Source organism: Miniopterus schreibersii (genome assembly GCF_964146895.1).
Source record: "Miniopterus schreibersii genome assembly, chromosome: 1".
Lineage (NCBI taxonomy): Eukaryota > Metazoa > Chordata > Mammalia > Chiroptera > Miniopteridae > Miniopterus > Miniopterus schreibersii.
In genome coordinates this window covers 96331781-96355041 of record NC_138101.1, presented here as the reverse complement: position 1 = coordinate 96355041, position 23261 = coordinate 96331781, and the positions used below count along the sequence as shown (strand labels likewise).

General features: G+C 38.7%; 1 protein-coding gene across 3 annotated transcripts in view; it reads right to left on the bottom strand.

Moving 5' to 3' along the window:
* PRPF39 (pre-mRNA processing factor 39) overlaps window positions 1-10673 on the bottom strand; it is a 36620-nt gene extending 25947 nt beyond the window's left edge. For 2 of the 3 annotated variants that reach the window (XM_081132260.1, XM_081132261.1), the window contains exon 1: window positions 10527-10664. The gene's annotated coding sequence lies outside the window, so the exon portion shown is untranslated. Of the gene's footprint in view, window positions 1-10526 lie in introns of all 3 variants that reach the window. The other variant, XM_081132262.1, reaches the window with a different exon arrangement.
* Between the last annotated feature and the right edge of the window lie 12588 nt (window positions 10674-23261).

Here is a 23261-nt window from a genome sequence, read left to right as displayed (position 1 = left end):
CAATGTCTGAATGCCATCTTGCTATTAACCCTGGAAAATAGAAATATCTTTAATATCTGTTCTGAAGGCTAAAGGTAAAATAACAAAACAAATTCTGGTCATAAATATAAATGTTTTAGAAAGAAGTTCATCACTTGGCTCAGGATAAAGTTTTAGAAAAGAGAAGGTTATACTGTTGAAATATATCTATATATTTACAATAAAATTTAAATCCTAGCACCTAGGTTTGATTTTATTATAGAAGATACAAATGAAGGTTTTAAAAAATTATAAGAGCCCTGGGTGGTGTAGTTCAGGTGGTTGGGCGTCGTCCCATGCACCAAAAAGTTGCCGGTTTAATTCCTGGTTGGGGCACATGCCTGGGTTATAGGCTCCATCCCTGGTAGGGAGTGAGCAGGAGGCATCAGACTGATATTTCACTCTCACACAGATGTTTCTCTCTCTTCCCCTTTTCCCCTTCCTCTCTCTAAAAATCAATAAAATATATTTTTTTAAATTACAAGAGTGATTTCTAAAGTGAATAAATGTTATTAAAACCACATTTGTGAAAGTTTTACCATCTGGATAGGAACCGTATAAAATCGTTTAAATTAAGTCATCTCATTGTTAAAGCCATAAAATAATAAGGGATTATACTTTTATGCTATAAAGTTTTCAGAGAGAGTGGAAGGGAAGAGGAAAGAGAGAGAGAAACATCGACGTAAGAGAGACACATTGATTGGCTGACTCGCATGGTGAACCAGGGTAGGGATCGAGCCTGTAACCCAGGTATGTGCCCCTGACCAGAAATTGAACCCAAGACTCTTCAGTCCAAGGGCTGACACTCTAACCACTGAACCAAACCAGCAAGGGCCACAATATATTTTCATAGTTGACTTCATCTCTTCTAACAGTTTAAATGGAAAAGGAATCATTAAATTATAGGGCATGTCTTTTTTTTTTAAAGTGAGGGGTTATTCTCAAAATTAAACAGACCATAAGATTGGTTTACTCTTAAAACATACTCAGAACACACAATTACTTAACACAATACAAAGTAATTAAAAAGATGATTAACACTTTAAAGAGTAATTCAAACAAAGAAATGCAAATGACCAATAAACATATGAAAGAATTACATCTTTTACTAATAAAGATGTAAATTAAAACAATGAGATATCAAATTGACAATAATTTAAAAGATATCTTTCCGGAAGACAGACAAGCAAAATGTACTAAATGGCAATTTTGCATAATTTATGTTATAAAAGTAATCAAACAAAAACATTTACTTAAGAACATTCACTACAGCATTACTGCAAAGAGAGAGAAGAGAATGAAGAAGAGAACTGCTTTACTAAGTGGTATATTTATATAATGGAATAATAATAATTAAAAAGGAAATATGTATATCTGTGTTTATACAGAAAGATATCCACTATGTATATACTACATATATGCAACACATGTATCTGTAAGGATTTATACCAAATAAAATAAAACACAGTAAAAATGTTGGCGTTAACAGTTGTTCTCCCTAAATAACTGGGCTGATGCTTTTTTTTGGTTTATCTGGAATTATTTAACAGAAGTGAAGGGGGAAAAGGGGCTTTGTTTTAAGAAAAGCCAGCTGTAGCATACCGATGGCTGGTTGATTACTAGTCTTTCTTTCTCTCTCTTTTTCTCTCTCTCTTTCTTTCTTTCTGCAATTTTATGCCTACTTTAAAAATCTGGGCTTCGCTATAGTCTATAAGGAAATTCTTAAACCCAGCTCCACACAATAGTTCCCTAGTAAACTATCTTCAACTTGGCCCCCAATCCAATAATTCTGAGGTATAGGCTTAGGCTCAGAAAGTTGTAGTTCTATCAAGTTCTCTAAATAATTCAGAGGAATAGAAACTTATTCATGGGTAAACTCTGAAAAATAAAACTTTGGATGAAAGAATACACGCATATTAAATTTGGGAAGATGCTGACAATTTATCTCTAGAAAAGTTGCATTAGCAGTTTGACAAGTCACTTTTAGTTGCCTATCCAATATCCCCTCTCACCACCTTCCTGATAAAACACTTTTTGTTCAGAGAGGCAAGATACTTAATCCTATGTAAGGGATCATGAGACCGAATGAATGGACATCTACTGCAGAGGTCTGGAGAAAAGACTTTGCTTTTCTGATTAAAAAAAAACAGTCTATGTTCTATCACTTTTTCTTACCTTGAATGTGAGCATATCTGAAACAACTTATGTATATGAAGCAGTCAATAAGGGAATGGCCAGAAAAATTAAGAAATGCCAGCTCTGACTTCATTAAGATGTTAATAACAGTGCCAGGTTCATACTCTGAGAAAAAGAAATCCTTGGCTATTTAAACTACTAGCAACTGACAGGTTTTCCATTACTTTCAGACAAATGCATTCCTAAGTGATTAACCCCCTAACAATGCATGAAAATGTCCATTTCTCCATCTCCCCTTCATGGCACTATGTACCATGAAACTTAATTTTTGCTCATTTGATTTAAAAATAAATATAAATAAGAACAGAATCTCATTCTGATTTGCATTTCTTTAACTATGAGGAGGTTGAATTTTTATTTCTTTTTTTTTCTTAAACGCCTTTTCACATCCTTTGTCCACATTTACTATTGCATTATTCATTTTTATCCTCACTGGTTTGTACAAGCTCTTTGTAAACTAAGGAAATCAGATCTTTATGATATACATTGTAAAACATTTTTGTTAGTTTTTCTTCTTACTAGTTTTAGGGTTTTTGTGTGTGTGTATAGAGGTTATATTTTAAATTGTCATGTGCATATGAAATCCAGATTTTAAATGTCATTATTTCAAAACATAGTATGAAGCAAACTTTTTCCCAAGAAAAGACAAATTTAAAATGTTAAATCAAGAGACCCTTTAAGACTGAAGGCGACTGGAGGAATTAGTTATAACCAGGTAAATCTAGGAAATTTAAAAAAAAAAAAGGAAAATTAAGGAAGTGCAGGGAGATCAAGTGGTGACAAAAAACTTTTCAATACCTGACGTATACCTAGCACTCTACTACATTCCCTGTAGAGAATAGGTAGGTATAAGATAAGTCCTCACTCTATTAGGCTTATTAACTAGTTGGAAAGAGAGAAAAGAAGAAAAAAGTCACGGGGAATGATGAGAAAAAGAGGGAATTTCAAACAAACCAAAAAAATTAGAGAAATCAACTGAAAATTATAGCCATCTAGAAATGGTTCCTGAAATACAGAACTTGGTCTTAACTTTGAAAAACTATAGGTTTTGAAATAATAGATTAAAAATAATAAATTATTCCGGAATAGGGAACAGCCTATTTAACTTGACAGAAAAAACTTTCTTGACAATACACAAGAAGATAGAAATTATGATTAGTTCAAAGAAAAGACACACTGACCAGAATGAGGAGGGTTTGTACTAGGGAAGTGGTAGGGTAAGCAGCAAAATAAGCATAGTAAAGCCAGAGGGATTTGAGAAGAAACAACGTAAGAAATTCCACAGAAGAATCTGAGGAAAAAATTCAAGAAGCAAATGTAGTTGGTACATAATAAAGGAGAATCCAAAGCATTAGACTACTAGAAAAAATTAAGTTCCCTTCAACTTGAATGACTGATTGTCAAAAACTTTTCCCAGTTTAAACCATTTGAGACCCTAGAAAAAGTCAAAGAAGCTTCTCCATTTATTTCCCTCTCTTCATCCACCTTCTTTAAAGAAATATTTGAAGATTAATTTTCCTAATGCAAATTAGTCACTAGTTTGTGTCCTTTTTGTTAAAACCACACCATCAAAAAACAAAAGATTGTTGGTTGATACATCCTGAGTCATTTAGTACCTGCCCTATTCTAATTGCATATTTAAGTGAATGTATGGGTTTGTCCTAGAATCAGCAAATTTACCACATCCCTGAATCTTCAAATTGTCAATTACTCCACACTCTACAATTATAGTGTTGTAAAAAGAATTAAGAACATCAGCCTTACCCTTAGGGACATCATTTTTCTGATTACTTTAAATCACTGGGCCAAAAGAACATACTAAAGTTACTTTTTAATAAGTTATTCCAACATATTCTTCATAACGTGGCAATTATTAGTACCAGTTCTTCTTAAGAACAACCAATAACTTTCAATTAGCAACATTAAATGGCAAATAGGTTTAAAAAAAAAACTATCGAAATGAAGACGTGGTATTGAAATGAAGAAAAAAGACCAACAGAATATACCATAGTGCCCAGAAATAAATTTCACATACAGGGGTGGGAAAAAGGAGGTTTAGTTGTGAATACACAAAACAGTTTATTCTTTTATTATTATTTATTAATTATTGTATTCTTTATTTGTATTTCAACTGTAAACCTACTTTTGCCCACCCCTGTACAAATGTAAATAATCTCCGACAAGGATGCCAAAATCACTCAGTGAGGAAACCGTAGTCTCCTTTACAAATGGTGTTGGGAAAACTGGATATTCACATGCAAAAGAATGAAGTTGGAACCTTAACACCATATAGAAAAATTAACTCAAAATGCATTCAAAACCTAAATGTAAAACCAAAAACTATAAAACTCTTAGAAAACATAGGAGAAAAGATTAGTGACACTAGGCTTGGAAATGATTTCTTGGACATGACAGCAAAAGCACAGGCAACAAAAGCAAAAATAGACAAATGGAGCTATAGCATGCCTTAAAACTTTTGCACATCAAAGAACACAATCAAGTCTCACTGTTCCAAGCTTTAATAAACGTCCCCTAAAATTCAAAAAAAAAACCCTAGCCGGTTTGGCTCAGTCGTTAAAGCGTCAGCCCACAGACTGAAGGGTCTCAGGTTTGATTTCCTGTGTCAAGGGCATGAACCTCGGTTGTAGACTCAATCTCTGGCCCTGGTTGGGGCACATGCAGGAGGCAACCAATCAATGTGTCTCTCTCACGTCAATGTTTCCCTCTCTCTTACTCTCTCTCTCTCTCTTTCTCCCTGCCTTCCTTCCACTCTCTCTAAAAATCAATGGAAAAAATATCCTTGGGTGAGGATTAACAAAAAATAAACAAATAAAAATAAAATTCATTTTTAAAAAAATTTTCATTAGAAACTACACAAAGCTCGGGAACTGTGGGCCTCAGTGCATTCTGTTGGGGATGAGGACAAGCCCGCTAAACGTCAGTGCTTTACATCATTTCCCTTGGGTTGTTTTCCCAAGAAAGATGTTTCAATTTAAAAATATGTAAGGAAGGCAACAAGCATGCTGGAACAAAGAAGACAAAGCTAGAGATCTCACCATTCAATATGCAAAATTTCATTAATGAAAATTTCCCCTTTTCGTTAAGATCCTTCACCAATGCCCAACCTCCCACCAGATGTGCCAAAACTTTCGTGGTTCCACCCTCTTCAAAAAATAAATGTCCAGTTATTTGCTGGTTATACTAAATGGAGAAGAAAAATCTAGTTTCTAACCTACACCAGACTTTCAACCAATCCTCCAATTTTTAGTAGCACCCAAGATTTGTGTCCTCAGCTCTCTCCTTTTCTCAACCAACACACTTCGTGGGCTGATAATGTCCTCCTTGATATATTTTCTTCATTTAGCTTCCAGATCACACCATTTGCTAATGTTACTCCTACTTCACTATATCACTCCTTCTAAGTGACAGTCTCCTGAGAGACTGGGTATTCCTACATGATCTTTTAATGTTAGTGTCCCAGGACCCAGTCCTTGGTCATCTACCCTTCTCCATCTCCATTAACTCCCAATCTCACATGGTTTTAAATACAAATTATTGACTCCCAAATTTCTATCTCCCACCTAGACCTCTTTTCCAAACCCAATTCATATATCCAACTGCTATTTGACATCATCTGCACATATGCAGTCATTTCATATTATATAATGTCCCTAAGTGAACTCCAGATCTCTCCTCCAAAGCCTGCTCTATCCATGGCCTTTCACATCTCCACCGATAGAAATGCCCTCCTCCAGTTGCTCAAGCCAAAATATTGGAGTCATCCTTGACGCTTCTCTTTCGCTCACACCCAACCAATTTGTTATGGAATCTTTCAAATATACTCAGAATCCCACTTCTTACAACCCTTGTTCAAGTCACTTATCTCTCATCTAGAATGCTATTCAGTCTTCTATTATAGGCCTATTATATAACCTATTACAGGCCTCCTGATTCTTCCCTTTTCCTCTACTCCACCCTTTCTTTCCTGTCTTCAGGTTGTTAACACAGAACATAGTATTCTTTTTAAAACATAATCAGATAATGTCACTCCACTGCTCCTTCTCAGAGTAAAAGTCAACGTCCTTCCAGTGGCCCATTGCCTCCTCTCATCATTTACTTCTTTGTCCTAATTTTCTACTACTCTTAACATCTCTCAGTCAGCCCCAGCCACAATGACATCTTGCTGTCTCTCAACAGTCCACTCTCTCCAGCTTTAGAGGCTTGGCACTGCACTGGCTGTTCCCTCTATCCAGAGTGATCTTCCAGATACCCATATGACTACCTTCCACACCTCCTCCTTTGCTGAAATGTCACCTTCTCAATAAGAAGTACCTGGCCCAGCCGGGAGTGGCTCAGCAGTTGAGCATCGACCTAGGATCCAGGCAATCGGGGTTCAATTCCTGATCAGGGCACATGCCCGGGTTGTGGGCTAGACAGCTAATCAATGACTCTCTCATAATTGATGTTTCTATTTCTATCTATCTCTCTCTCCCTCTCCTTTCCTCTCTCTGAAATCAATAAAGATATATTAAAAAAATAAAAAAAGTACCTGGACCATACTATTTAAAATTGTAACTTGCTCCCATCCCCAGGATTTCTGATCTCCTTTACCTTCCTCAACTTTTTTTCTTTTATCCATAGAATTTATTATATTCTAACATGGTAAACAATTTACTTATTTCGTATACCCTGACATAAGAATTAACCAGCCTGTTCTTTTTAGTCACACTACTCTTGCTGTATAGTTTAAGTAATCATTATCTCCCCACTAGACCAGTATTTTTCAAACTGCATATTGCTTTAGGTCATTTTCTCCCTTTTTGCAAATGAAAAATAATTTTTTTTTATCAGAATATGTTGCAAACAGTAAAGTATATTGTTTGATGACATTTGGTGCAATTATATACACACACATGCAATTCAACTATGTATCAAGTTTTAAATTAAAGATCTGGCCCAGTTACTCATTAGAGAACTTTGGGCAAGTTACTTAACCTCTCTAAGCCCCATCCACAAAAAATTAACTAACCTCTTTTCATTCACACTGCTATTATTACAACTTGAGTTAACTCCCCTCCTGAATGTTTTTCAAACTTCAGACTGCTTCAAACTAGCATCCCTTTTTCAAAAAATGAAAATATATAGAAAAAATATATCAGAATGCATGCACACATTAAAGGCATATTTTTAAAATACACACAGAATTCAACTACTGTTTATTGGTTTGCAATATTACATCACATAAGACAGGGTGTGGCAAAAGTAGGTTTACAGCTATAAGTACAAGAAACAGAGTTAATTATTGTATTATTTTTCATACGAACAACTATAAACATACTTTTGCCCCACCCTGTATTATGGGTTGCAGTCAAAATATTTGAAAAACACTGCTATACTATTACTATGATAAATTAATATTACTAGAATATTAAATTCAATGAGAATAGAGACCTTGGTTTTGTTCACTACTATGTCCTTAGAATTTAAAGCAGTGCCTGGTATAAAACAGCACTAAGTATTTGTTGAAAAAGTGAGTGCTACAGCTGGTCCCAACTTAACTTTTCAAATGTATTAATCCTGCAGTATTCTTCCTCATTGGAACTTACAGAGCCCAAAACAGTCTTCATGCTTGAGCCTTGGTTCAGTCTCTTCTCTCAGACTAACAAAACTTTCCTCCTTTACTCAACTCACCAAACCAATCAATGCCTTTTTACTACATTGCACTTATAAAATCATGAGCATCATAAAACCCACAAGTACAAAAGAAAACGTGATACATTATAAAGTAAATATGCGGTGCTGGTCTATAGCATACCTTTAACTTTTAGTTTAGTTATGACATACATTAAACTTTTGACTAACAATTCAACCTGCCATTTGTAAAATTTGAAGGATGACTTAAATAATCCACACATAATTAAAAATGATAAGTTTGATCTAATAACCTCTTTTTTAACTCTCTATATTTATACCTATAGAGGTATGCCTAGAGGTTCTTTTCATAAATGAAGCAACACATAAAAATCTGAAGACATCGCTAAGAACTCAAAATCAGGAGAAGTCAGGAGTTTGAGCCAATACAAATCAACTAATTTTACAAGTTACTCCGTGCTTCATCCCCAGATAAGCTAATTCAAGACTCAGGCTGTTAGGAAAAAAGACTATCATAACCACTGGTTTTAGCAACTGTTTTCAGAGATGAAGCAGAATGGTCATAGATTATGTTCCAGGAACTGGAATAAAACACACACGTCTGTATCACTCAGGTATTTTTTTTTAATCCTCACCGGAGGTTATGTTTTTTTCATTGATTTTAGAGAGAGGAAAGGAGAGGGGGAGAGAGAAACATTGATGTGAGAGAGAAACATCAATCAGTTGTCTCCCAGATGAACCTGAACGATCAAACCAGAAACCTAGATATGTACCCTAACTGGGAATCGAACCTGCAACCTTTAGGTGTACAGATGACGCTCCAACCAACTGAGCCACACTAGCCAGGGCAATCACTCAAGTTTTTAGGGGAAAACAATCATTTGGCTGGAACTACTACTTTCTCCTTTGACTATTAAAATATATATATATATGTGTGTGTGTATGTATATATATATATACATACACACACATACATACATGTAAAATCAGCCCAACCAGTGTGGCTCAGGGTTGAGTGTTGACCCATAACCAAGAGGTCACTGGTTTGAATCCCGGTCAGGGCACATGCCCAGGGTTGTGGGCTCCATCCCTGGTAGAAGACAGGAGGCAGCCAACAATGTTGATGTTTCTCTCTCATCAATGTTGCTATCTCTTTCCCTCTCCCTTCCTCTCTCTCTAAAAAAAATCAATAAAGCCCTAGCTGGATTGGCTTAGTGGTTAGAGCACCGGCCTGGGGACTAAAGGGTCCCAGGTTCAAAGCCAGCAAAGGGTACATACCTCTGCTGCAGACTCAATCCCGGGCCCCAACTGGGGTGCATACAGGAGGCAACCAATCAGTGTGTGTGTCTCTCTCCCTTCCACTCTCTCTGTAAAGCAATAGAAAAAATATCCTCAGGTGAGGATTTAAAAAAAATCAATAAAAACATATTTTTTTAAAAATCGTGTTTTATACAGAATTGTTAACATACCACAGAAGGTTCTGTTCTTTCACTTGAAAAACACACACAAACACAAGTTTTAAAATTTGATTTATAAAGTTCTTTTTCTTATTCAAATATAAGTAAATACTGTGACACTAAAAAATTTTTGCTTTTTAATTCTCACTTCAAATATCTCATACCATTTACTAATTAGCGATCTTTGGTCAACTCCTAATTATTCTAGAGTTGAAACCTAAGAAATAGTCTTCTTCAAGAGAATTCCTTTCGTTCACCTTTTCCCTACCAAAGGCTGGAGAGTGGAAAGTTCCAACTTTTGCAACTCTAGAACGAGGTTATAAATGGGGGGCGGGGGGGGGGGGAATACCTAACCGCAGTAGTTGCCTCTGTTTTCCCAAGCCACTTAAACTCCTACAGAGCCCAAAACACGTAAGTTCCAACGTGAATTTCATACTTCCACCATGGAACTTGCTTTAAGCTTCAACTTTCCCAGCTGTAGAAGATTAAAGTATTTCTGAACAGACTGGATCAGTTCCCAAATAACCTCGAAGAGAAGACACAGTGAACATTAAACTAAAAAGTAACAATCTAATGACATAAAAACAACGCGGTATTATAGAACCATCGTCAATCACACACTAAGAGCAGTACTACTTAAGGTAGACATTATTCTTAAACAGATTTCTTCAAAAGACCTTTAATATGTAGTTTTTTCTGCTTCTATTCTATCCTACCAAAAGCTTTGACTTATTTTTGGGGTGCTGTGACTCAGGGTCCCAACATTTTGGCTTACGTAGACAGAATGCGGAACGCGTCCTACAAAGCGCCTAAATTAAGCTTTATTAACAGAATTTGTATTCTCCCAGTGTTCTGGCGGCTACTGTTGAGCCCCTTCCACTTCCAGTAGTCCCAGCCACCCTGGTTTCCAGCTCTTGGGGAAGCTAGGGCTTCACACTTACCCCTAAATCGCTTCCTCAACCAAGCGGAGGCCCACATTTCTCCGCCCGTCAGAGAAACGTTTGGTCTAGGAAAAGAAACCTCGCACTGCTCCGCCCAACAGGTGGGAAGGAGACGGGAACAGACTGCAGGGCGCCGAGGCCAGGCCGCAAACCTGGCGGGAGACGGAGGCCCCGGCCCCGGCGCGGCCTGAAACAAGGCGGGCCCTTTCCGCTCAGCGCATCACTCCCTCCAGGCAATTCCAAGGCGCCCACCCCAGCTGACCTGACGATTGATGCAACGCAATGCCATGAGCCGCAGACTGGGCCGACAGAGCCTACGATGGCACTCCCACGGTCTCAGCGCCCGCAGCCCGCAGTACCGCCACCGGCGCCACAGCCGCCTTCTCCACAGAGAGCGGGCGGCGCGCATGCGTGGGGCGTTCCAGGAGGCGAAGGAGTCACGTGGTTGCTCCCTGCCGGCCGGGCCAAATACCAGATCCAGGAACCCGGGCCCCGCCCCGCCCCGCCCCGCCCCGCCCCCGGCACCGAAAACCCGCCGCTGCTCCTGATTTCCCGCCTCGGTGGGGTCTTCCCGAACCGAAAGGGTAATTCAGGTCCTTTCCCTCCCCTGCCCTTAAACACAGCCAGCGCCCAGCCCTGCCCCTGCCGCCCAAAGAACTTGTTATTCTTTGGGGGCAAATTTAATGTTTCCCAGCAATTGCCCAGGCTTTGCCCCTCTACCTAAAACTGGACAGAAATTAAGCCTTAAAACCCCTGTGGAAGAAAAAGGGGACACATACTACACCTGACAAGCTCATGGGGGGTGGAGGGGGGCTGTATGGCAGGTCCTATAAACTCAGCGACACATAGGATGGTGTGAACATAAAAATTCCTATCTAAAACCAAGTCATGGTGGTAGTCATGTACTAGGCCTGTAGCTTTCTTGACAAAGGTCAGTCTTTACCTGGAGTAAGACTATCATCTAGTGTCTTTTTGCATCTAAGATAATATACTCTTCAAATGTGAGAGTAATCCCCCTTTCCCAGACCCCTTAGGGTACAACCCACTGGCACCAGAACACTAGACCATGGAACCCCTCATTGTTTTCTTGTTCCTCAAATACCATCCCCATGTGCTGTAAATGTAATTGTTAATGATCCTGTATCCATGAATGTAAAACAAGTAAATGTTTCAGTGGTTGAGCATTGACCCATGCACCAAGAGGTCGCCCAGTTCGATTCCAGATCAGGGCACATGCCTGGCTTTTAGGCTCCATTCCCGGAGGGGGGGGGGGGCAGCAGGAGGTAGCCAATCAGTGTTTCTCTCTCTCCTCCCTTCCTTTCTCTCTAAAATTAATAAAAACATATTTTAAAAAAAAAAAGTAAATAGCCCAGCCAGCATGGCTCAGCGGTTGAGCATCGACCTATGATCCAAGAGATGGCAGTTCAATTCCTGATCAGGGCACATGCCCCGGCTGCGGGCTGGATCCTCAGTGGAGAGTGTGCAGGAGGAAGCCGATCAATGACTCTCTCATCACGGATGTTTCTATCTATCTCTCTCCTTCTCTCCTTTCCTCTCTCTAAAATCAATAAAGACATATTTTTTTTAAAAAAAAAAAGTAAATATTTCTCCGTTTTACTCTTTATCCAATCTCAGAGGTTTCCCCACTTTGCTTTCTCTTGCCTCCCTAGGATCTACCACCAATTAATTTCAGGTAATCCCCTTTTCATCTCCCCCTTTAATTCTAATGTATATAATAAACTGTAAAACCGCCAATCTCCAGAGCATTTTCTCAGCCTCTTGAGGTTTTGCTTCCTAGCAATTGTCAGATTGGCTCAAATAAATTCATAAAAATTTTCTACAGGTTTGGACGTTTCCTACATTGACACTCCCAAATGTCAAGATGGTATGGTATCTGGGTCTAGTTATCTGAAGAAAAAACAATAGGATATATAAAATTTGCTCTGGAAAAAATGGAGGCTGAGAGTCGTGTTGAAAATCTTAACAGTCCTCTTCAGTTCTACTCTTTTTTTTTAATCCTCACCATAGGATATGTCTTTTTATTGACTTGAGAAAGAAAGTAAGAAAGAAAGAGAAACATTGAGTGGTTGCCTCCCATACACACCCCAACTGGAGATCAAACCCACCACCTAGGTATGTGCCCTGACTGAGAATAGAACCTACCACTCTTTTGGTGTACAGGATGACACTACAACCAACTGAGTCACACCAGCCACAACTTCAGTTCTACTCTTATCCTCACTTAAAAACTACCCACCCACAACACCCCCCCACCCATGCCAAATCTGGCCAATCTGGCCTCTCTTGTTTCTGTTACAAAGTTCCTGAGTTCACCCATCACTTACCAGGCCCTCTCTTGTTCAAGGTTCAGTAGTATCATAGCTGGGCTGCAACTTCCTCCTCTGGAATCTATCTGCTTCCAGAAATATTCCTCTGCAAGATGATGTTGCCTGTCCACAATCCTGTTAATGCTACAGAACAAAAAGAGTTCATTCATCTGGAACTAGCAGAATCAAACACTAAACACAGAGAATTGCAGTGGAAAAATACTGGCTATTTTATTAGCCTTGGCACCACCCAGGAGAATGGGAAGCTTAATACTCAAAAGCCTAAACCCCGCAATGGTGTGTAGGTTATCGATTATATAGGGCAAAATCACAAGACACCATGGGTTAGGGGTTAGGGGTCATGCTGGAAGCTGATTGATAAAAGTAATACATCATTTCTTCAGGTCTTGAGGACAGCTCTGAGGTCTGTTCCGAGTCCCTGTATCTGGTTTCATGGGAAAGAACCCAGGAGGTGGTCCACCTTGGGTTCAGCAACTGAAATGTAACTTAGGTCAAGATGTTTCTTTAGCCTGCCAGAAGTCCAAACCCTGTGACCTTAATCAGGTCTGATCTACTGTCTTTTGCTATCTCAGGGGTTGCTGATTATTGGAGAAAAGGCTAGGTCTCTGAGGAGTATACATAGAGATATGATTTCTAGAGTTAGGATTTAAAATTAAATTTAACCAAAGTCATAAGGACCCTTGGTTTCATTAATCAAAAATCTAGCCTTTACCCATGTGGCTCAATTGGTTGGGCATTGTCCAGTACACTGAAAGGTTGCAGGCTCAGTCCCCGATAGGGGTTGTACAGGAGGCAGTGATCCATCTTTCTCTCTCACACTGATGTTTCTCTCTCTCTCTCTCTCTCTCTCTCTCTCTCTCTCTCTATCTCTCTCTATCTCTCTCTCTCTCTCTCTCTCTCTCTCTCTCTCTCTCCCCCCTTTATCTCTCTAAAGAAAAAGAAATCAATTTAAAAAAAAGAAAAATAATTAAATCTCCTAAACAGAGCATTTGCTTCCAAATATCAAAATCAATCTTCTGACCATCTGCATATCACTATCATCAAACTGCATCTAGTTGCAGCTTTGCCTTACCTATTCATCAAACTAACTTTTTTTGGATTCAACGACAATGCAGCCATGCTTTGTATGGTTTAAGCAGCAACTTTTTGATGTTTCCTATGGGAAGGAGCCGTTAAGGGGTGATTGAGAAGGCAAGGCGAGTAGAGTTTGCAGTGGGCTGTGAGTGTCACTGCCTCTTCACTCCTTTTCTGGTTCCTTCAACCTTTTCTAAAGTGATCTCAAATTCTTTATCAGTTAATTAGATTAGCTTTGAGATCCCACCCTCCTCTAATAGCCCATTTAGCAAAAATCCATCTGCTTCAACTTTGTTCACTATAGGTTCATTGTTTCCCCTTATCTAGTTTCCTACATTTTACCTTTCAAGCCAGTGATATTGCTTTCACTCTCCTGGTTTTCCCCACTGCTTATCAGAAAAACCCAAATGTTTTAGCATTAAAAATATAGTCCTTCATAACCATCCCAGCCTTCTTACTTGTTTCTGCCTTCTCATAGCTCCATAAAACCCACTGTTTCCTTTTGTCTTTTTGTCCCTTTTATATGTCTATACCTTTCAGTGTGCTTTTCCCTTTGCATAGGATGCTCTCCCCACAAGTGAAAACAATTTTTAAAAAATTGATTTAGACTTAGTTGACTTTAAAAGAAATTGTATACCACAATGATAAGCTTTGGGAAGAAAAAAGACATACAAAATACTGTAGGTTAGAGGATGTTGCAAATTAAAAAATACAGTAAAGTCAGATGACCTCAGAGAGATCAGACAGATGGGGACAGATTTATTGATGTAATGAATTTCTTCCATTTGTCTCTCCAGATCAATTGTCCACCCTTCTCCAAGCTCCAATCTCTAGAGGTTGACCCTTATGAATTGAATCCCTTTCTCTCTGGCTTCTAGTTGGGTATGGCCAACAAAGAGCCCTGGCAGAATGGAAGGGAAGAATGAGGTTAGAATGCCTATTTTCCAAGCTCTTTCCATGTGGGAATCTCAGCTCTGATCAAGGTGGCCCTCTCCGTATCACTTTCTTCTTCCAGGTTCCAGGTTTCCCTAAACCCTGCCATTGTAAATAGTCCCTATAACCACTTCTCAAATTACCCTGATGTTGATATGCCATCTATTTCCTTCTGGGATCCTGATTGATAAAAGAGCAAAGAGCTTCCTGTGATACCCAGCGTTAGTCACATCTGGGCTATTCAGTATAAGGTTCCTGTTTATTTCTTCAAAATGTAACATACAATGAAAAGGTGCATAAACCACCCCGTGGCTCGTTTAATTTACAGACTATATTTGCTCTGGAGAATGGAATTTGTTCATTTATATTATGTATTTATCACTAAATTGTGGTGGCTCTTGTATTAAAAACATTTAGACTCCCATATTCAATGTAACTCACCTGTAACCATGTATCATTAGACTTTACCAAGAATTTAAGAAATACACTGGTGAAGGGAAAGTCAGCATCTTTGAAAAGTACTAATGGTTGTTCTCTTTAGCTGGGGGTGCTATAATTGATATAAGTGCCATGATTTCAGTGGTGATACAGATTCCTAGATGGCAGAGAACTCAATTATCAGAGGCAAAGGAGCATGATTAGGAATAGGGAGCAATTGGATGGTGTGACTGGTAGGGATACTTAGTAATATCTAATTGATCGTGGGACCCAAATAGATGAGTAAAATACTAAAGTCCTAGTTGTTTTGTATTTCAAAAACTGCTCTAGCCTGGCTGGTGTAGCTAAGTGGTTGAGCATCGACCTATGAACCAGAAGGTCACGGTTTGATTCCTGGTCGGGGCACATGCCCGGGTTTTGGGCTCAATCCCCACTGAGGGACATGTAGGAGGCAGCCAATCAATGACTCTCTCATCATTGATGTTTCTCTCTCTCTCTCTCCCTCTCTCCCTTCCTCTCTCTGAAATCGATAAAAACATATTTTAAAAAACCCTCTAGACTTGTGAAGGGACCACAATCTCTCAGCTACTTCCTAGGAACCACTTGAAATAAGGGCAAATAAACCTAGAGAAGGATTCCACAGTAATATCACTATGATTATTCCTCCAAAGAGACCTTTAGGTACTTATCAAAGTAGCTTCACACTGGGAAAAATGTGCTTACTTTTGAGAACTTACTGGACACTGGTTCTAAACTGCAGAATAGTACACTGGAAAAAAACCCCACAAAACACAAACCTTCTTTACCCACAGTTTACTACCATTAACATGTTGGTGTATATAACTCCAGCTTTGTTTTCTGTGTGCATATATATTTGATAGAGACACTGTACTTATTTTGTAGTTAGGTTTTTTCCCCTCTTTAACCCATTATGAACATTGTCCTGTTATTAAAGTATTTCACATATTAATGACTAAATGATATGAATTGGGTAAAATATTCCATTAAAATGTTTTTTCTCTTATTTTTAGTTGCAGCATAAGCGAGGTTAGATTTTTATAATTATCACTGCTTGTAAAAAACATCTATTTATTCCAGTCTATTCAAGTCTTCAGCTTTTCTTGAGTTCATTCAATCAGTGATCAGTCTTCAAGTCTTTGTTGACTTCCTGATTGATAACAGTTCTTGATAACAGAGTGCTAGACTTATGAGTGCTTAATATCAAGAAGTTACTTAAAATAGAGACCTCTTTTAGGCTTGGGAATCTGTTACATTATGACTCCTTTCTGTATAATTAGAGAAAACACTGGTCAGGTAGCTCAGTTGGTTAGAGCATTGTCTCGATGCACCAAGGTTGTGGGTTCACTCTCTGGTCAAGGCACATAAAAGAATCAACCAATGAATGCATAAAAAAGTGGAACAACAAATTGATGTTTTTCTCTCTCTTATCCTTTCTCTCTCTAAAAATCAATAAATTTTAAAAAGAGAGGGGAAAAAAACAGATTATGTGATGTAAAGTCTCCACATTATTAGTACTAGTTATATTTACTACACTTTCTTCAATGCAAAGTTCAAACTATATTTAAAATATATGGGTAAGCTTATATATAAAGCAGTGGTCTTCATTTGCCTTTGAAATTTAAACTTTACCTTACCCAACAAGCAATCAGTGCAAAATTAGTAGAAACATTTGTAATCACACAAGGTCAGTGGTCAAAATTAATAAAACATGGAATCCATAATTATGGTTTCAATGAGGCATATCATAAATGGTTGAAGCAAATTTAATGACACATTCAGATTTACAACTTAGGTTAAAGAGTCTAAATCAGGTGTTCCAAAATATGTCAAAGGCCTGTTTTTGTTTGTCACAACTTAAGAATGTTTTTTACACTGTTTAAAGGGTTGTAAAAAAAAAAAAAAACCAAAACCAAAAAACAAGAATATGCCACAATCTTGTCTGTGGCTTACAAAGTCAAAAATATTTCTTTCTGGTCCCTTACAAAAAAAGTTTGCCAACTTCTGATGTAAATTTTAGGAACATAAAATACACTTAGAAGAGGGAGGGAAGATGGTGGCACTCTTGACGGGAAGCAGAGCACTCTTGCTCCCAGCCAGGGACTTGATTTACTACTAAAATATCGTGTAACCAGCTTGGAAAAACATGAGAAATATACCTGAGTGGACATATTTTGAGTAAGGAGCAGTGAAGAAAGAACATCAAGTCTGGTAAGAGAGGGGTGTGTTGAAAGGGTGAGTCCCCCCTGAAGCCAGTGCCAGGCTGAGAGGCCCGAGGGTTAGAGGCTGTAAAGCTCCCTCCCCTTGGGAGTGTGGACTGGCATCCAGAAGCTGGGATCTCAAATTCAGGGCAGAGGAGAGGGGAAGGAGAGCCCCGTGCAAGGCAGGCAGAGGGACCCAGCGGAACAGTGTGCCTGTGAGAAGGTGAGGGGGGCCCTCCCCCACCTTCCCAATGAAACAATGCACCTAATGGCAGCAGCCAGGACAGGAGACTTTCACCCCGAGAGCTGACTCTAGGAAAGGCTATCCCACAATGTGTGGCTTCCAAATATAAAGATGCCAGAGGGCTGCACTGAGCAGCCACCTACAGGGACCCTCTGCTTTCCTGTAAGGCACTGTATAGAACCCCAGAAAGCATTTGAACTGTGTGGCATGGGGAAGGGGAAGAGAGCACTCCCGCTGCCAGAGAGAGAATCAGAGCTGCCAGTGGGTGGATTGGGACCAATCCGGACTCCAGCCTCCAGAGCTGCTGATGGGGTAAATCTCAGATTTTTGATCTGCTCTGAGGAGAGCTGGGATAGTGCACAAGGAACTGCCCTAGCTTTACTGAGATCAGCTGTGCAGGGGAGCTATGTGGAGCTGACTTTGTGACTCCTTCTGCTTGGTTCTGAGGCACTGGGGTGCAGGACCTCGCAGGGCGGGTTCTCTGCATGTTTGTTGCTTTCTGTGTTTTTGAGTTTTTGATTGTTGAACTGGCATCCACCCTCCTGGCTTGCATTGGGGAGACAGACCAGCAACAACTGGGATATGTGTCTGTACTGTGGAGAGTTTGAAATGAGGGCCCCGTGAGATCAGCCAACCAGATCTGAGAAAGGAGGGCAGGAGAATGCCTACTTCCGCCACTGGCTAAGAGCACCAACCCCAACAAGAAAGGAGCTGGTTCAGCTCATGGAAGCCCCAGATACCCCCACAAGGCACAGTCCTGAGGGGGAAGGGAGAACAGCTCACAGGATGACAATACAGTAACTCTCAGGGACTCCTGTTTGGGAACTGGAGGAAAAGTTTAAAACCCCTTCTGGGGGCTGGGCAGGCAGCCTGCTGAAGGGAATCTTTTTTAAATCAAACCCACAGAGTCCAGGCTGCTGAAACTGCCCATAGAGAAAAGGCAACAGACTGAATCCAATCTGAATCTGCAGCAGGCCTTTGTATGTGGAACTAGAATTAGAAGATAGGGTAGAGACTGAGGAACTGGCTTTGAAGCAGAGACAAACTTCCCCACAGTGAGTGCCTGACAGCAACACCTCTAGGTAAGGGGAGCAATACCCCAAGTTACACTGGCCAGCCTGCACCCTAAAGACTCTTCAGAAGACTCTGGAGTAAGACCAGGCAACCACAATAGGGAGGCAAAAATAGCTAACAAGTGGAGGTGGTCCACAGATAGGCTCAGACCAGCCAACTACCCAAGGACACCAAAGCCAAACCTAGATAGGTACTGACATTGGCTGACACACAAGTACCTCCCAGGAGACCCGAAATCAGCATACAAAACAGTGAGCCTCAGACAACATAAGTTGCCCAGGTGAAACTCACATGGTAGACTTTTTTTTTTTTTTTTTAGAAAAAGAAAAAAGCTTTAAAAAATTTTTAAGTTGTTTTTAATTTTTTAATTAATTTTTTAAAAATTTGTCTTGCCCGGCTGGGCGTGGCTCAGAGGGTGAGCGTCAACCTAGGATCCAGGTGATCGGGGTTTGATTCCTGGTCAGGACACATGCCCGGGGTTGTGGGCTCGATCAATGACTCTCTCATCATTGATGTTTCTATCTCTGTTTCTCCCTCTCCTTTTCTCTCTCTGAAATCAATAAAGATATATATATATTAAAAAAACCATTGTCTTGCTTTGCTTATATTTTTGTTTTGTTTTTTGTTCTATTATCAAGATTTTCTTGATATTCTCTGCTTTATTGCTGGGATATTATCATAATCACCAATAAGCTTATAGCTTTTCTCTATTTTTTTCTCTCATATCTCTTATTGGACTCTTTCTATACCATTGCTTTACCTTTCTCTTCTTTTTCTGTTGGCATAAATTTCTTTTTTTTTTCTTTTCTTTTATTCTGTCTTCCTTTTTGTCTATTTTATTTCTATTTTTTATTTTTCAAGCATGTTTCTGTTCTCACACTCTACCCTTAATTTTTTGCTCGCCCCTTTTTCTTGCAGAATCATTTCCCTGCCCCTTTTATCTCCCAGTAGCTTCTCTATTTTGTAGTTTTTAGTTTATTATTATTTTTAATTTTTTTTTACTATTAGCAATAATCTCCTCCTCTCTCTCTTTTTTTTTTTCTTTAGCATTTGTGTTCTTGCTTCACTCTCTCTATTCTACCGTCTCTTAGGAAGTTTCATTGTGATTGTTAGGATATTTTGTAAGATAGTGTTTGTTTCCTGGAAGTTTGGTTGTGTTTTGTTTTGCTCTATCAGCCTCTGTACAACAGTTCACATGACATGACTGTGGCTGAGCCTAATAGCTAGCCAACCTGAGAGGAGGTTCCTCCCATGAATGGGTCCACAACAGTCTAGACCCAATCACAACAGGAGAGCCCAAAATACAAACAAAAGGGACACCCACAAAAGGGACACACCTAGAGCAAACAGCTCAGAAGTATATGGAAAACACACCTCTTGGCTCTACTGGACATACACTACAAAATCCCACCCCACAAGATGGGAGACAGCAAATATATCTAATATACAAATACACACACTAGAAGTTACTAAAATGGGGGGACAAAAAACAACCCTCAAACTAAAGAAAAGGAAAAATTGCCAGAAAAAGACCTTGATGAGATGGAATTATGCAAGTTATCAGAAATAGAGTTCAGTGTAATGGTTATAAAGATGCTCAAGGAAATTAATGAGAACCATAAGACACTTAATGGGAAGGCCCAGGAACTTAGGGAAAACATGAAAAAAGAGCTAAATATGATAAACAAAAACCAGGCAGAAATGAAGAATACTATATATGATATCAAGAATACGCTGGAAGGAATTAAAAGCAGGCTCAATGAGGCAGAGAACAGAATAAGTGAATTAGAACAAAAGGTAGAAAAAACAATCAGAACAGCAAAAAGAAAAAAAACTTAAAAACCATTTGGACAGTTTAAGGGAGCTTTGGGACAACATATAGCGAAAAAACATTCCCATCATAGGCAAACCATTAAGGGGAAGAAAGTGAGCAAGGGATAGAGAACCTAGTGGAGGAAATAATGACAGAACACTTCCCTAAGCTGGTGAAGGAGAAAGCCATACAACTTCAGGAAGCACAGAGGGTTCCAAACAAGGGGAACCCAGAGAGACCCACTCCAAGACCCATCATAATGAAAATGGCAAATGTTAAGGAAAAAGAGAGAATATTAAGAGAAAGAGAAAGACAAGCAGTGACCTACACAGGAGCCCCCATAAGGCTTTCGGCAGATTTTTCAACAGAAACACTTCAGGCCAAAAGGGAGTGACATGAAGTTCTCAAAGTAATGAAAAGCAAGAGCATACAACCAAGACTGCTTTATACAGCAAGGCTATCATTTAAAATGGAAGGTGAAATAAAGAGCTTCCCAGAAAAAAGAAAGTTAAAGGAGTTCAGTACCACTAAACCAGTATTGCAAGAAACTCTAAAAGGACTGCTTTAAGAAGAAAACATACTGAGAGAAAGGTACCTCGGCAAAAACAGAAAAAAATGGCATTAAATAAGTATTTATCAATAGTAACCTTAATTGTAAATAGAATAAATGCTCCAATCAAAAGACATAGGGTAGCTGAATGGATAAAAAAAACTGGCCCCATATAATATGATGTCTACAAAAGACCCACCTGAGAGCAAAAGATTCACACAGGCTGAAAATGAAGGGATGGAAAAAATATTCCATGCAAATAGAAATGAAAAAAAAAGTTGGAGTAGCAATACCTATTTCTGGCAAAACAGACTTCAAAATAAATATCATAACAAGAAACAAAGGAGGTCACTACATAATACTAAAGGGATAGATCCAACAGGAGGCATAACCTTTATAAATACATATGCAACCAATATAGGAGCATCTAAATATATAAAAAATTTCTTGGTCGACTCAAAGGGAGAGATCGACAGCAACACAATCATAGTGGGGGACTTCAACACCCCACTGTCATCAATGGACAGATCATTAAGACAAAAAATCAACAATGAAACAGAGACCTTAAATGATACACTAGATCTAATGGATTCAATTTACATTTACAGAACATTTCATGCCACAGCAGCAGAACACACATTCTTCTCAAGTGCACATGGAACATTCTCAAAAATAGACCACATGTTAGGGAACAAGGGAAGTCTCTACAAATTCAAGAAGACTGAAATCAGATCAAGCATCCTCTCAGATCACAATGGCATGAAACCAGAAATCAACCAGTATAAAAAAAGACTCAAAAACATTCAAACACACGGAGGCTAAATAGCATGTTATTAAACAATGAATGGGTTACCAATGAGATCAAGGAAGAAATCAAACACATCGTGGGAGAAAAAGAAAATAAACAATCAACAACCCAAAATCTATGGGACACAGCAAAAGCAGTCCTGAAAGGAAAGTTCATAGCATTACAGGCATATCTCAAGAAACAAGAAAAAGCTCTAATAAATCATCTAACACAACTACTAAAAGAATTAGAACAGCAAGAAAAGTCATGAGGAAGTAGAAGGAGGAAATAATAAATATTAGAGCAGAAATTAATGACATAGAGACAAAAAAACAAAACAAAAAAATAATACAAAAGATCAATGAAACCAAGAGCTGGTTCTTTGAAAAGATAAATAAGAGTGATGAACCTTTAGCCAGACTCACCAAGAAACAAAGACAGAGAACCCAAATAAATAAAATCAGAAATAAAAGAGGTGAAGTTAACAACTGACCCAACAGAAATACAAAGGATCATAAGAAAATACTATGAGCAACTATATGCCAACAAACTGGAAAAACTGGGTGAAATGACAAATTCCTAGAAGCATACAACCTTCCAAACCTGAATCAGGAAGAATCAGAAAACCTGAATGAGCCAATAACAACTAAAGAAATTGAAGCAGTAATTTAAAAACTCTCAGCAAACTAAAATCCTGTACCAGAAGGATTTACAGTCGAGGTTTACCAAACATTCAAAGAAGAAATAACACCAAATCCTCCTCAAACTATTCCAGAAAATTCAAGAGGGAAAACTCCCAAACTCTTTTTATGAGGCCAGCATCATCCTAATCCCAAAACAAGATAAAGACACTACAAAGAAAGAAAATTACAGGCCAATATCCCTGATGAACATAGATGCTAAAATCCTCACTAAAATACTAGCAAATCTGATCCAGCAATACATTAAAAATATCATACGCCATGACCAAGTGGGATTTACTTGGGATGCAGGGCTGGTACAATATTCAGAAATCAATAAATGTGATACATCACATAAACAAAATAGACAAAAATCATATGATCGTATCAATAGATGCAGAAAAAGAATTATACAAAATCTAGCACCCATTTTTCATAAAATCTCTCAGTTAAGTGGGATTAGAGGGAACATACCTCAACATAATAAAGGCCATACACAACAAACCTAGAGCCAACATCATACTCAATGGTCAAAAACTAAAACCATTTCCCTTAAAAACAGGAACAAGACAGGGTTGTCCATTTTCACAATGCTTATTCAACATAACTAGAATTCCTGGCCACAGACATCAGAAGGGAAGAAAACATGAAAGGTATCCAAATTGGAAAGGAGGAAGTAAAACTGTCATTATTCGCAGATGATATGATAGTGTACACAGAAAACCCTAAAGGCTCCATCAAAATACTACTAGATTTGATAAATGAATTTTGCAAGGTAGCTGGATACAAAATAAACACCCGAAAATCACCGGACTTTGTAAAGACCAACAGTGAACT